The 14095-nt window shown below is 43.5% G+C and overlaps 1 protein-coding gene across 7 annotated transcripts in view; it reads right to left on the bottom strand.

Moving 5' to 3' along the window:
• The window catches only part of Phf3 (PHD finger protein 3), a 64838-nt gene extending 60452 nt beyond the window's left edge, over positions 1-4386 (bottom strand). For 3 of the 7 annotated variants that reach the window (XM_029483348.2, XM_029483342.2, XM_021158708.3), the window contains exon 1: positions 3818-4133. The gene's annotated coding sequence lies outside the window, so the exon portion shown is untranslated. Of the gene's footprint in view, positions 1-3265; positions 3466-3817; positions 4135-4329 lie in introns of those variants that run through there. The other 4 variants (XM_021158718.3, XM_029483345.2, XM_029483373.2 and 1 more) reach the window with 4 other exon arrangements.
• Between the last annotated feature and the right edge of the window lie 9709 nt (positions 4387-14095).

A 14095-nucleotide genomic window follows, 5' to 3' on the forward strand; every position in this document is an offset into this window, starting at 1 on the left:
AAAGAACTAGCAGGCAGAAGCTGAACCTGGCAAAATCAGAACTGGACCAGTCAAAAGTAATAAAAGGAAAAAGTTCTTTTCAAATTTTACCGTCATTTCATATTTTACATAGCATTCAACAGCGGTACAATTTTGAATTAAGTGCAGAAGTACCGTCATAGAATGGGTACTAACAGCCAGACCAACATACACTTAGCACTTAAATATCAGAGTCTGTAAGGTGGGTACAATTATTATGTCTCTTCTATAGAAGAGCAATTCAAACTCAAATGGTTATGTAATTTTCCAAAGCTCATATGCCCAATATCCTCAAAATACAATACAGGCAGCATGATTTCTGAGCCAGCACTTCTACATTTTATTTTATGCACTCGCCTTACATAAAACATTGTTTCTATAACTTTAATGACACAATAAAATCTGTAAAATTACTAAACAAATACCCCGCTTTCCTTTCAAAATAAAGCAGGAAGTATGTACTTTGCCACACTATACACATAAAAAGCAATATGGCTACACTCAGTGCATATGCACGCATCGTCTGCAGGAAAGGTAAGCTTCCCAGCTGGAGTTCTAAATGTATTTTCTCCCTACTCCTTGGTTTCACATGTCCACCCACACTAATACCAATTACAGTATTATGCTTAGCCTGTCTATGTCATCTACCAGGCCACTCAAAACTGTCTGATATATGTGATTATGTCAACAGATGAAAACTTCTGGGCAATATTTAAGTCTCAACTATTTTCTTAGAGCTTTTCTTCACAGTGCAAATGATCAAAAATGTAATTCCTGAAGTATGGAGGTGCCCACCAATACAGGCAGATCTCTGAGTTTGGGCCCACCACTCTATACACTGTACTTCAGGCCAGTCAAGGCTATGTAGTGAGATACTGTTTGAAATAATACTTATCTCTAACAAAAAAAAAAAAAAAAAATGTCTAAACATAATGCATGGTTCTTGGCAATTCATACAATGCTTTCCTAACACTTGACTTGCCTCCTTAAATCTTAATACACTGATTGCTTCTCTAATGTCTTTAAATCCTGTTTTTTGGTCACAGCTGCTTAGTTTCAGATACTTCTAACCAAATCAGTGCTCTGCTATCTCCTAGTACACGTAATCAAGCAACAATTACTACCAGTGTGCTGGATAGAGGCAGGTGGATCTTTGTGAGGTCAGCCTGGTCTACAGAGATCCAGGACCTCCACAACTACACAGAAAAACACTGTCTCGAAAAACATAACAACAACAACAACAACAAAAAAGAACAAAAAGAAAAAAGAAAAGAAAGCAAAATGCATCAGAAAAGAAACACTGTATGACCTTGCCAAGGAATCCAGTTATTACCTATTTTGACACCTGAAACAAAAATGTAGGCCTGCTTTTAATTAATAAAGAAGTTTTCTAAATATCTCAATATAAATAAACATCTCAACACACTCTCTCTCTCTCTCTCTCTCTCTCTGTCTGTCTGTCTGTCTCCTTTGGTTTGTATCTGTGCTGGATCCCACTTATAGCTATCCTCAGCCATATATATGAACATAGCAGTATAGATACAATGCTGTCTGCACAAGTGTGAGTTATTATTTTCCTACCTGAAAACTGGCCTTCCTCTTCTCCATTTTATTTTTGCTTTGGTTTTGTTGTTGTTGTTGTGTTTGTTTGTTTGTTTGTTTGTTTGCAAGTTCACTTTCTCCCCTGGACCAAGGCAGCTGCTCTCTCCAATGATAAAGACTCACAGCAGAGCCCTCCAATACAATGCTTTCAAACTTTCTGACATCAAATTCAATGTGTATATGTGCATGTCTGTGGGAGTGTCTGTGTCTCCCTATGCATATGCCTGTGTATATGTACGATTCTCCAAAAATCTAAACTCTTAATAGGATTTTATGACTGGACAGCGAACTGTCACTTGCTGCCTTCCAACTTTTGCCAATAATATACAGACCAAAAGCTCTCAAACTTTTCTTCACTTCGCTGATTCTAAAACAGAATATAAGTTAAAATTTTTAGTAATGTAGCTTTAGCTAAAATAGTTTCAACTTCTCTAGCCTAAAATTCTTAATCTAACTTAATTCCTACCTACATTTATAGGCCAGTTTTTTCTTATGGCATATGAAAATATACAGCATACAAATGTACCTAAGAAGCTTACCCATATATAACTAATGTGGTGCATTAGATAGCACACTGTTCTTCCACTAGGAAGCATGAGCACTCTAACCAATCACACCACGAATGCTCTTCAGGAAACGCCAATAAAGTGTACAACAGGCAGGAGAAAACTTCAGCCCTACCAGTGAGCCACTTGTCCTCTTGACAGGTCACTGGCACAACTATAAAAAATAAAACTTAACATTTCCGGTCTTAATTCTTTTTAAATGGCCCATTTCGCCTATGCAACAAGTCTTTCTGCTGCTAATGAATTATCTCTGTGGCTTCATCAGAGCAAAGGTTCCTCAAGGTTCTGCTTCAATTCTGTTGTCATTGAGAACAGAGTTCTCACATACAAGTAAGTGGTCATGAAATGACAATGAGGAGGTAAGAATTATTGTGAATACAAATGGCGGGCAAAGAGAACAGTGGGAAGAAAAACTACCATCTAAGTATGTCAGATGCTAAGGATTACTGTTTGAAATAACTGGTTTTTCTCTCAACATCTTCTGTGCTCTGAAATAGCACTATAAATTAAAAACATAAGGATGCTACAACAGAACACTTCCTGTTTCTTTCATCTGTCTCTTTTAACAACTAAATATAACCTACATTTTCAAAATGCCAAACTCAAGAATTTTTTAAAAGGCAGGAACCGAGATGTTGGTTTGGAAATTGAAAACACAAGACAAAGTTTGATGGCAAAATACTAACTAAATACAGCAATACAATTTGCTGTGATCAGATTTTTTTTAGTGTAAAATAAGGTAGCAAAATTCATAACGTGGGGCAAGTCTAGATTGTTCGATCCTTTTTTAAAAATACCTGTCCGGAGAATGAAGATTAACATCGGGCCGACATTAAAGCACTGCTACCTCCCTCAAACCACAACCGCTCTCTACTAATGGTTACTCAATAGCAATAATAAACACACATTCAAATTGTAACAACTAGGAAACCTCATTTAGCTACCCAGAGACAGGGAGAAGAGGCACCTGGGGGACAGAGCCTCTGGCTGGAGCGTGCTACAACACTCTCTCCTCTCCCTGGGTACCCCACCCTCGCCCGGTGTCAGATGATCAGTTATTTAGCACCATTAACACGTACTTATCGACTAGTGGTTCATTAAATTACACGTCCTGTCGGCAAGCAGGACTCTTCGGGCTTCCCATTTCAAACTAGTCAAAAGGAGCCGGCCCACAGTCCCGGTCCCCAGCACAAAAGCGCGCGATCCCCGGAGATCCGCAGCCTCAGGCACCCCCGATGCGGGGACGGGGACCGGCCTCGGCGGGGACCCTGGCCGGCTGCCAGGCTCCGCGAGCGGGCTGCGGCCACCGCGCCGGGGACCCGGGGCCTTGGAACCCGGAGTAGCCCGCGACGCCTGCCCGCGCGGCGGCGACGGAGACCCGGCACGCTCGCGGGCGAGAGCCGAGGCCCGGCGATCGCGCGGAGGCCGCGCCGTCACCGCCGCTCCGGGCTCGCGGTCCAAACGGCGGGGCAGGCTGGGGCGGGGCGGGGCGAGCCGGGGAGGCCGAATGGGACGCCCGGGAATATCAGGCGGCCGCTGCGCGAGGTGGGGGTGCAGGGAAAGGACCCGGGCCGCCCGCGTGGGGGGAGGGAGGCTACCGAGTGCCCGTCGCGGCGGGCGCCGCCACTCACCCGCTCCGCAGACGAGCGCTGCCACCGGCAGCCAGAGGAAGATGGAGGCCGCGGGGCCGCGGAGGAGGGGGCCGCGGAGGGGGTGCGCGCAGGGCGTCGGCGTTGCTGCCTCGGCTCGGGGCTCCCCGGCCCGCGCCGCCGCGGTGACGACACTACGGCGGGCCTGCGCTCCGCCCTCCCCGTCCGAGCTGCAGTCGCTGCTTCCCTGAGCCCCGGGGTCGCTCGCCTCGTGGAGCCTGTGCGGCGCCACGAGAGCCCGCAGCCATCGGCTTGCGGCGGCGGCGGCGGCGCGGGAGCAGGAGCGGGGCCGCGTCACGTGACGCCACTGTTTACCGTTCCGGGGGCTGGGGCAGCGGCGCCGCGCCTGCGCGCTAGAACCTGCGCGCAGTCGCCCGGGAGGCTCTGCCAGGCCTCTGCGGCCGAGCGGGGAACACACGCTGGTTGCTACTCGAGTAGCAGGAAAACGGACAAGGCAGAGCCGACCTGTTTCCCCGATTAGTGCTTGTACTTACTGAGTGTCAGATGAAAATGGAACCGTTAAGCCTGAATATTCCTGGTGCCGCTGCCCCCACCCTGCAGCCGACTAGCTGGGACGGTCTCAGAATTCCAAATGCCTAGTTCAAGAAAACGTTCCTGGGGGCGGGGGGAGGGGGGATAGGCGTGGTTCATCACAGTGCTGGAGAGGCAGAGGCATTCATATCTTCAAGAGTTCTAGGCCAGCCAAGGCTACATAGTGACTCACCCTGTCTCTAAAAAGAAACATTCCTGAATACCAAAAAGGGGGGAAAAAAAGGAAAAAAAATTCTTGGTAAGCAGTCTTCAAAATACGATCTGCAGTCCTTGGACGACCTCTGCAAGATGTTACCTTCCAGAAATACCTTATTCCTCTGACCATAATGAGTCAAAGTTTCTTGCAGAGAACCGGTTAAACACACTTAAAGTTTTCAAACAGCCTTGATACATTGTAGTAGGATCTATCATAGCATCTGTGACAGACAATAGCTCTTAGGGTTACTTTTTGTTATCTCTTAAATGGTTTTTTTCTTAAGTTTCCAAAGTATCAATAGACACAACTATAAGGTAAAACCCCTGGAGTCCTTCAGTAGTGTGTTGAAATCCAGAGAGCAAACACTGAAGGTCCACAACAGTTTTGTTTACCCGATCCCAGCCTTCGGTTAAGTGTTATGGTCTAACTGTTGCCTGTCGGTCACTGTAACCAAGACGAGCCCCTTAAAGACCAGATTGTGTCTTCAGTCTGCAAAGACAATTACAATGTTGTCAGCACTTGCTGAGCACCTTACCCTGAGGCCTGAACTCTTCCTTTTTAAAAAAAAAAAAAAAAAAAAAAAAAAAAAAAAAAAAAAAAACCTTTGTTAAGTTAAACCTCACAGGGAGTATACTTTGCATAGTAAGATTAGCAGGAGGTAGAACCAAGCCACAGGCATGTGTTGACCTGCTCTTTACTTTCTCTGTCTTCTGGTAAGTTCACAGCTAATAGCAAACAGATCTGCAAAGAGGCTTAGGTTGTCCTCAGGTGCAGTTCTAGAATGCCATCTCCTGCTGTAAGTATCTAAACCTCACGTATTTGTTTCACAGTCGTTTTAAATGCGCTGTGTGTGTGTGTGTGTGTGTGTGTGTAAGAAAGAAAAATAGAAATGAATAATCAGAAACTTTGACTTGAGTTGTTTGGTAAGGAATTGCAAAAAGTAAAATATTCTAACTCTTGTTAAAGGGGGGTAGGAGGTAGGATTTAAGAATTGACAAAAACATCTCTCCAGAGAAATCTTAATAAATTCAGGACAAAACACAAAATGAAGATAAAAATACCAGTCATAGCTTAGTCACATTCACATATCAAAGATTTCTGATCCAAACAACAACAAAAAAACCTAACAAACAAAAACAAAACAAAAAAACCTCAGCGTCTTTGATATAAACATGGTATTTGTATCTTTTTTTTTTTCAATCAAGTACCCAAATCCACATTTGTCCACTACTAGGCTTTTCTTCTTTTTTAAGAGTATTTTGTCTTTTACCCATGTCATGGGTTACAAGAGAAAGGAGTCCTGGGTTATTAATGGTAATAACCACCCACGGGTCCTTTAAAACACTTAATGGCTAATATCAGATAATACGAGTAGCATTAAAGTCTAACTTAAGACATGAATTTAGTAGAATAACACAAGACTAATAATGCGTATTTATAATTGACCAAAAATTATGGGGAAATGTCACAATTTGGATCTTGCAAAACAAAGTCCACCTAAAATAAAGCCAAGGAAGAAGGAATATAAAACAAATGTCCAAGTCAGTCTTGATTGCCAACCTAAGCAGCCCTGGGGGCTCATCTCCTGTTTCTTGAACAGCTGAGCAGCAGACAAGGGACTCGGCTTGCCCAGCCTTAGGCAAAAGATTATGTTTGTCTGAAACACCATTGTTGCCATAGATAGAACAAGTCCCTACAAGTCCCTGTTGGCTGTCCTGTTTGATGTCCTGCCTTAAATTCTGGAGATCCCTGGGGCCTCTGGGGACCAGAGTTTTGCATCACAGTTTATGGGTGTGACCCTTGAAGGTCCTCCAGCCATTAAAGCTCTCGCTCTAGAGTGACCTCTTGTTGCTGACCTCTGACCAAGGCACTCTTAGGGCAAAAGGTTCATGGTGCACAAGGAGGCTAGGCAAGGTTGGGGACTCAGAACACGGTGTCAATTTCCCAATATCTTGGTGCCATAACACAGAAGCATCATGTCACAGGTGCTAGATCCTGTAGTCTCTGTTGGTATTGTGCCACTTGGACACTCTCTCTGGGAGAACAGCTGGCACCTTCCAATGTCTCCCTGCACCGGGTGTACCCATCACTCAGGACTATTCAAAAGGTCAGATTGGAGATGGTTCAGGCTTTATACCTTCAAACCCAGCAGTTTGTTGTTTGTTTGGTTTTTCTGAGACAGGGTTTCTCTGTATAGTCCTGGCTGTCCTGAAACTCACTTTGTAGACAGGCTGTCCTCGAACTCAGAAATCCACCTGCCTCCCAAGTGCTGGGATCAAAGGCGTGCACCACCACCGGCCAAACCCAGCAGTTTTAATTTAGGATGTGTCTTAGTCAGGGTTTTACTGCTGTGAACAGACACCATGACCAAGGCAAGTCTTATAAAAAACAACATTTAATTGGGGCTAGTTTACAGGTTCAGAGGTTCAGTCCATTTTCATCAAGGTGGGAACATGGCAGCATTCAGGCTGTCATGGCGCAGGCAGAGCTGAGAATTCTATGTCTTCATCCAAAGGCTGCTAGTGGAAAACAGGCAACTGGGATGAGAGTTTTAAGTCCACACCCACAGTCACACACCTACTCTAACCAGGTCACACCTATTCCAACAAGGTCACACCTCCAAATGGTGCCACTCCCTGGTCCAAGATTATACAAACCATTACATTCCACTCCCTGGACCCCATAGACTTGTTCAAAAACATGAGTCTATGGGGGCTATACTTAAATATAGCATAATGCAAATGTATTTAGTCCAACTTTCAAAGTCCTCATAGTCTATAGCAGTCTCAACAATGTTAAAAGTTCAAAGTTCAAGGGCTCTTCTGAGATTCATCCAACTAATTAACTGTAATCCCCAAAGTAAGGCAGGAAACCAGCTGGGCAAACTCCAAACTCTGCATCTCCATGGCTGATGTCAAAGCAGTCTTCAGATTTCCATTCCTTTTTCATCTTTGTTGACTGCAACAAACTGCTTTCTCCTGGGCTGGTTCCACTCCCTATTAGCAGCTTTCCTCAGCATGTATCCCATGGCTCTGGCATCTTTAACATTTTTGAGTCTCCAAGGCAATTTCAATGTTACAGCTTCTTGTTTCAGTGTCTGGGATTCCACTTGATCTTTTGGACTCCTCCTAAGAGCTGGCATCACTTCTCCAGCTCTACCCTCTGTAGCACTCTAAACTCAGGTTGATCCACTCCACTATGGCTGCTGTTCTTGATGATCATCCCATGGTACTGACATCTCCAATACACTGGGGTGTTCCACTCCAACTAGGCTTCACCAATAGCCTCTCATAGGCTCTCTTCATGGTGCCAAGCATCAAATCCTTTGCCTGACCCCTTCAGTCCTGGGCCATCAACTACAGCTGAGGCGACACCTTCTCCAATGACCTTCCATTACCTCTCACAGTGCCAAGCCACAGCTGTTCTTCATGACACCTTCATGCCTTCAAAACCAGTACCACCTGGGTGACTCTTACACATTACCAAGTCCAGTTCCAGCACGAGGTACGAGGTACAACCTTGGCTATCTCTGGAACACAGCTTCTTTGTGCTCCCAGAAAACAACTCCTAGATTTCAACTCAGTGATGCTGGTCTCTTCTTAATCAATGTAAATGTCTTAGCTCCAGGTAACCAGCATCAATTGTCCCATTAGTTCCTTCCATTCTTAACTCTAGAGCCAAAGCCACATGGCTGAAGCTGCCGAGTTCTGTGGCTTACAGGAACTAGAACATGATCCCCTTGTACTATTACATTATCACTGGCTTTATGTTTTCTGAATCCTTCACTGCCTAAACTTGGCTATCCTGGTTCTTACTCTGTAGATTGACCTTGAGTGTAGACATCAGCATGCCTGTCTCATGGGATTAAAGGTGTGTACCACCATGCCTGGATCTAAATGAAGCTGGGTAGGATCTTGCCCCAAAGTCCCACTCCCTTAATCTGTTATCTCCTAGAACACAGGATTTTGCTCCATTTCACTTCCTGGTATGCCTTTAATACTCAAACCATATATTTTATATTTTGCCTTTCTAAGCTTGCTATGCTTGTTCAAACTTCTCTTTGTGAGACTTAACCAGAAAACAAAGTCTCTGCTGGGCTTTTTTGAAACTTCCTTTGTCAATGCAATTAATGCAATTAATCCAGGTCTCTTCACCTTAGCCTCAGGCAGACTTTTCAGACAAGGGCAAAAAGTAGCCACATTCTTCACCAAAATACACCAAAAACACTCTTTATGCCACATACTGAAATTCTTCTCCTTTGAAATCTCTTGGGGTCAGGTCAACACAGTTCAAATTACTCCCAGCAACAAAGTCTTCCATATTCCTACTAGGATGATCCATTAAGCCCCATTTAAAGCATTCCACTGAGTTCCAAATCCAAAGTCCAAAAATCCACATTCTTTCAAATAAAAGCATGGTCAGGCCTATCACAGCAATACCCACTCCTAGTACCAACTTCTGTTTTAGGGTTTTACTGCTGTGAACACACACTATGAAAAGGCAAGTCTTTTTTTTTTTTTTTTTTTTTTTTTTTTTTTTTGGTTTTTCGAGACAGGGTTTCTCTGTATAGCCCTGGCTGTCCTGGAACTCACTTTGTAGACCAGGCAGGCCTCGAACTCAGAAATCCACCTGCCTCTGCCTCCCGAGTGCTGAGATTACAGGCGTGCGCCACCACTCCCGGCTGGCAAGTCTTATAAAAAAAAAAAAAAAAAAACAACATTTAATTGGGGCTAGCTTACAGGTTCAGAGGTTCAGTCCATTATCATCAAGGTGGGAGCATGGCAGCATCCAGGCTGTCATGGCGCAGGCAGAGCTGAGAGTTCTATGTCTTCATCCAAAGGCTGCTAGTGGAAGACTGACTTCCAGGCAACTGGGGTAAGAGTCTTAAGCCCACACCGACAATGACACACCTATTCCAACAAGGCCACACCTCCAGATGGTGCCACTCTATGGTCCAAGAATATACAAACCATCACAGGATGTTTCTCCAATATTAAGACTCAACCCATTTTTTAAGGTTTGTTGAGAGCTGGAGAGATACACCAGTAGGTAAAACCATCTGCTGCTCTTCCAGAGGAGGACTCAAGTTCAATTCCCAGCACCCACAGCAGGCAGCCACAATTACCCGAAATCCCAATTCCAGGGGTTCCAACACCCACTTCTGGCTTTGTGGGCACCTGTACTTATGTACACACACCCACACAGAGACACACATATAAATAAAAATAGAAATCTTTAAAAATATATTTGATATGAAAGTGTTTGCCTTCTCTCAAACACTGGTCTCTACAATATCAGTTCAGTCAAGTGGTAAAAGAGGGAAATTTTTGATTTGCCCACAATGAGCATAAACATAATTGGGCATTTGGAGCTGGCTACAGATGGCTCAGCAGGAAAGGCACCAAGCCTGACCACCTGAGTTCAAACCCTGGGGTCCATATGGTAGACCAGGGGTTCTCAACCTGTAGGTTGCAACTTTTTGGCAAACCTCTCTCTCCAAAACTATTTACATTACGATTCTTAACAGTAGCAAAATTACAGTTATACAGTAGCAACAAAAATAACTTTATGGTTAGGGATCACCACAGCACAAGGAACTGTGTTAAAGGGTCATGCCATTTTGAAGGTTGAAATCTGATATAATCGAAGAAAGCCAACTCCTGCAATTGGTCACTGGCCTCCACACCTATATCATGGCCCACACGCCTACCTTGCAACATAAGTCAACGTAATCAAGTATTTTGAAAAATAAAGTACGACATTTGTGTAGTAAACTTTTCTGTGGAAACCATTTTGTAAATACACACTGTCATGTTAGTTTAGAAAAGGTTTAAGTATTTTTATGTTTCAACATGAGATGAAAACAGAGGCATAAATTATCTAGACCTTTTTAGTGAGATAACCATTGAACATCACAGTCTCACCCAGAACACTGTATCCTGACAGGCTTTCTCCCATCTACATATTGACTTTCCTTCCAAGCATGGCTAGCCAGGTGAGCCTTCCACATGATTCATGGATAAAAGGAAGTGCCCTCCCTATTCAGGAATGGATAATTGCCATCACATACCAGGGGTCAGCAGAGAGTAGCTAGTAAAGCAAGATCAGATAAAGTAAGTCTCCCTCTACCCCAGTCCTTTGTAAGCAGTAGGAACCTTTTAAAGACTACAATTGTAAGGCCATCTTCTCTGTACCACTCTCCCCACACACCCACAGCTTCCTTAATTTGTTCACCTGTTTATCTATCCCACTAAGTACATGAGGAATGGACACAGTTATTTCTGCCCTGAAGGAACTCAGAAGAACAGGAAGGATGAGCAGTCAACAATTATATGCAGCCTGGTATGACATCAGTTGACACAAAAGACATGTTTTCTTCAGCCTGCATCATTTCTGGAACATTCTCAGAGTATGATGGTGAGGCTGCCCTCAAAGGTAAAAAAAAGTAGCAGAAAATTTGGTGTGTTTCAGTCATTGCAAAAGATTTGCTATCTAAATTGTACATATTGCCACCATGTTAGTCAGGGTTCTCTAGAGAAATTGAATAGAATGAAACTAATGGAATGAAAATAGGGGGAGGAGGTAAATATTGATGGGGTTTATTAGAATGGCTCGCAGGCTGTGGTCCAGCTAATCCAGCAACGTCTGTAACCAACTAAAAGTCTGAGAATCCAGTAGTTCTCAGTCCACAAGGCTGGATGTCTCAGCTGCTCTTCTGTATCTTCAGGAATTCTGAAGTGAGCTCTAATACCAATGAAGGAATGGACTGGCCAGAAATAGCAAGGGCAAGCAGGCAAAGAGCAGATATTTCCTTCTTCCAGGTGCTTTATCCAGGCTACCATCAGAAGGTGTGGTGAAACTTAAGGTGGATATTCCTACCTCAAAAGATCCAGATTTAGTTTTGCTGAAAGGACCCTGATATAGTGGTCTCTTGTGAGGCTATGCCAGTGCCTGACAAATACAGAAGTGGATGCTCACAGTCAGCTATAGGATGGAACACAGGGCCCCCAATGGAGGAGCTAGAGAAAGCACCCAAGGAGCTGAAGGGGTCTGCAACCAGATAGGTGGAACAACAAGATGAACTAACCAGTACCCCCAGAGCTTGTGTCTCTAGCTGCATATGTATCAGAAGATGGCCTAGTCGGCCATCATTGGAAAGAGAGGCCCCTAGGGCTTGCAAACTTTACATGCTCCAGTACAGGGGAACGCCAGGGCCAAGAAGTGGGAGTGGGTGGGTAGGGGAGTAGGGCAGGGGGGGGGTATAGGGGACTTTCGGGATAGCACTTGACATGTAAATGAAGAAAATATCTAATAAAAAATTGAAGAAAAAAAAGTAAGTATAAGTCTTTAACAGTCTTCAATTTCAAAAGTTTCTCCACTGATAATAAAAGCACAAAATATGCAACTCACAGGAGACCATAAATGAGACTTTAATTTCATTTAGGGCAGAATAAAATGATACATATATATTTATAAAATTCCATCAATAAATTAAGTAATTTGAAAAAAAAATCCAGATTTAGAGTGGGCCTTCTCACTTCAAATAATTCAATCAAAAATTCCTCACAGGTGAAAACAGAAACTTGGGTTTTAGCTAATTCCAGATATAGTTTACACCCAAGAATAACCATCACAGTTACCATAAAAATAAATAATTTTTAGTGAAGTATTTTTATAATGTCCCTCTGTGACAGCCTCAATGATATTATTTCCTCCTACTTAAACTCTCCATAGTTTCCCAAAATGTAAGGTTCAAACTAACAAATTTCTCCATCTTATTTCTCTGTGTTTTCTTTTTGAGGATCCTACTGTAAGGTAGCTCTCTATAGCCTCAAGCTCAATGTCCTACTGTCTCGGCCTCCAGAGAACTGGGGTTGCAACTAAGCATTCTCTACCATAGTAGGCTCCAAACTCAATGTGGTAGTCAAAGCCAGTAGGATTGGTCTTACAGGATTGGTCTTTTCAGCTTTCCATTTCCCAAGATAGTGCAAAAGAAAAGAGGCAATGTATCAGGAAGTCTGTCCATGTGCAGCAGGAAAACATACACCTTGTAGGCAAGACAGCCACAAAATGAGGGTCTGAGGATTAACTTCTCAGGGTGATGAACACAGCCTGGGCTGTCCATGCATAGTTCATTCAAATGCTATTTCAAAAGCCAATACCTAGACCACCTCCTAATAATGTCATCATATTATAAGTCTGCCAAGGGATTAATCAATGTCCTTAGATCAGAGTTATTAGAATCTAGGCTTCTATCCAAAACCCCTCAGATGGCAACCAAGTGCCACTACCAATTGAACATTGGGGTAGGAGTATCTGAGATTCAAACTATAGGAATAGCAAAAGAGGATGTGTCATAAGATGGCCTAAGTGCTTACTTCTTACCCCGTGGGGTACATGACATGTGATGCTAGGCAAGATACCCCTCCTGTTTATATCTTGGAAAGGAGAATCTAAAAAGTAAAAAAGAAAAAAGTTCCAAGAGGACTAGTGTCTATTCACCAGTCCCTGGTTTCCAGTGTCAGTAAAGGATCACCAGTCCCTGGTTTCCAGTGTCAGTAAAGGATCACCAGTCCCTGGTTTCCAGTGTCAGTAAAGGATCACCAGCTGAGTTGCCTTCATTTTCACAGTAGATAAATAATTAATAGAACTGTTGGTTTTGTGGCAGATTCCCTCTGTGTAACCCAGGCCGGTCTGAATCTACTAATCCTCCTGCCTTGGCTTCCCAAGTAATAGGATTGTAAGCATACATCACTGTAGGTTTACATTTCTTAAAACCTACTTTTAATAAAGGTACTTAAATGCTTTAATCTTCCTTCTAGCCCACCACCCACCAGAGGTAGTGGAAAGGAGAGGTTAATAGGGAAAAGGAAACTGTGACGCTGTTTAGACATAGTTTTTGCAGAACAAAATCCAATCGGTATTGTCAGGCTATCAACAGTTTCGTTCACATGAATCAGCAGCAGCTCAATCCACTTGCAAATATCATTTACACATCAGCAACGGCAGTTTGATCCAGAAGAAACCCAGAAAGTCTGCCAATCAATCAGAGTCCTCCGAAGCTACAAGAAGCTGCCACCAGAAATTTTTTTGGAGTGTTTATCTCTACGAAGTTCCAACAAACGGTGATCAGCAGAGTGGCCAGGTGAACCAAGTCTACATAGCACTGTCTGTTGGATTATATTTACACCCTTTTCAAACATCAAGTGTTCCCTCAAGCCTCCATCCAATCTAGCAAAACATCTCATATCCTTTTTCTAGGAAGCTTCCAGAAAGACACCATGTGTCTGTTCTCAGCAAAATATCTTCCCACGAGTCTGCTTCAGCAAAAAAAATCCTCTCATAAGACAGTTTCCAGAAAAACATCATATGACACAACCAAGTCTCCAAAGAAACCATAAATCCTCACTTCACATCGCCATGCTGAGTGTTACAGCCAGTCTGAAATATGTCCCATGGGCTAAAGAGTTGTAGTGAGTGGCATTTGCCACCATACCCAGCACTAACTTGGA

This window comes from Mus caroli, unplaced genomic scaffold (assembly GCF_978045245.1).
Source record: "Mus caroli unplaced genomic scaffold, Mus_caroli_1 scaffold_1, whole genome shotgun sequence".
NCBI classification, from domain to species: domain Eukaryota; kingdom Metazoa; phylum Chordata; class Mammalia; order Rodentia; family Muridae; genus Mus; species Mus caroli.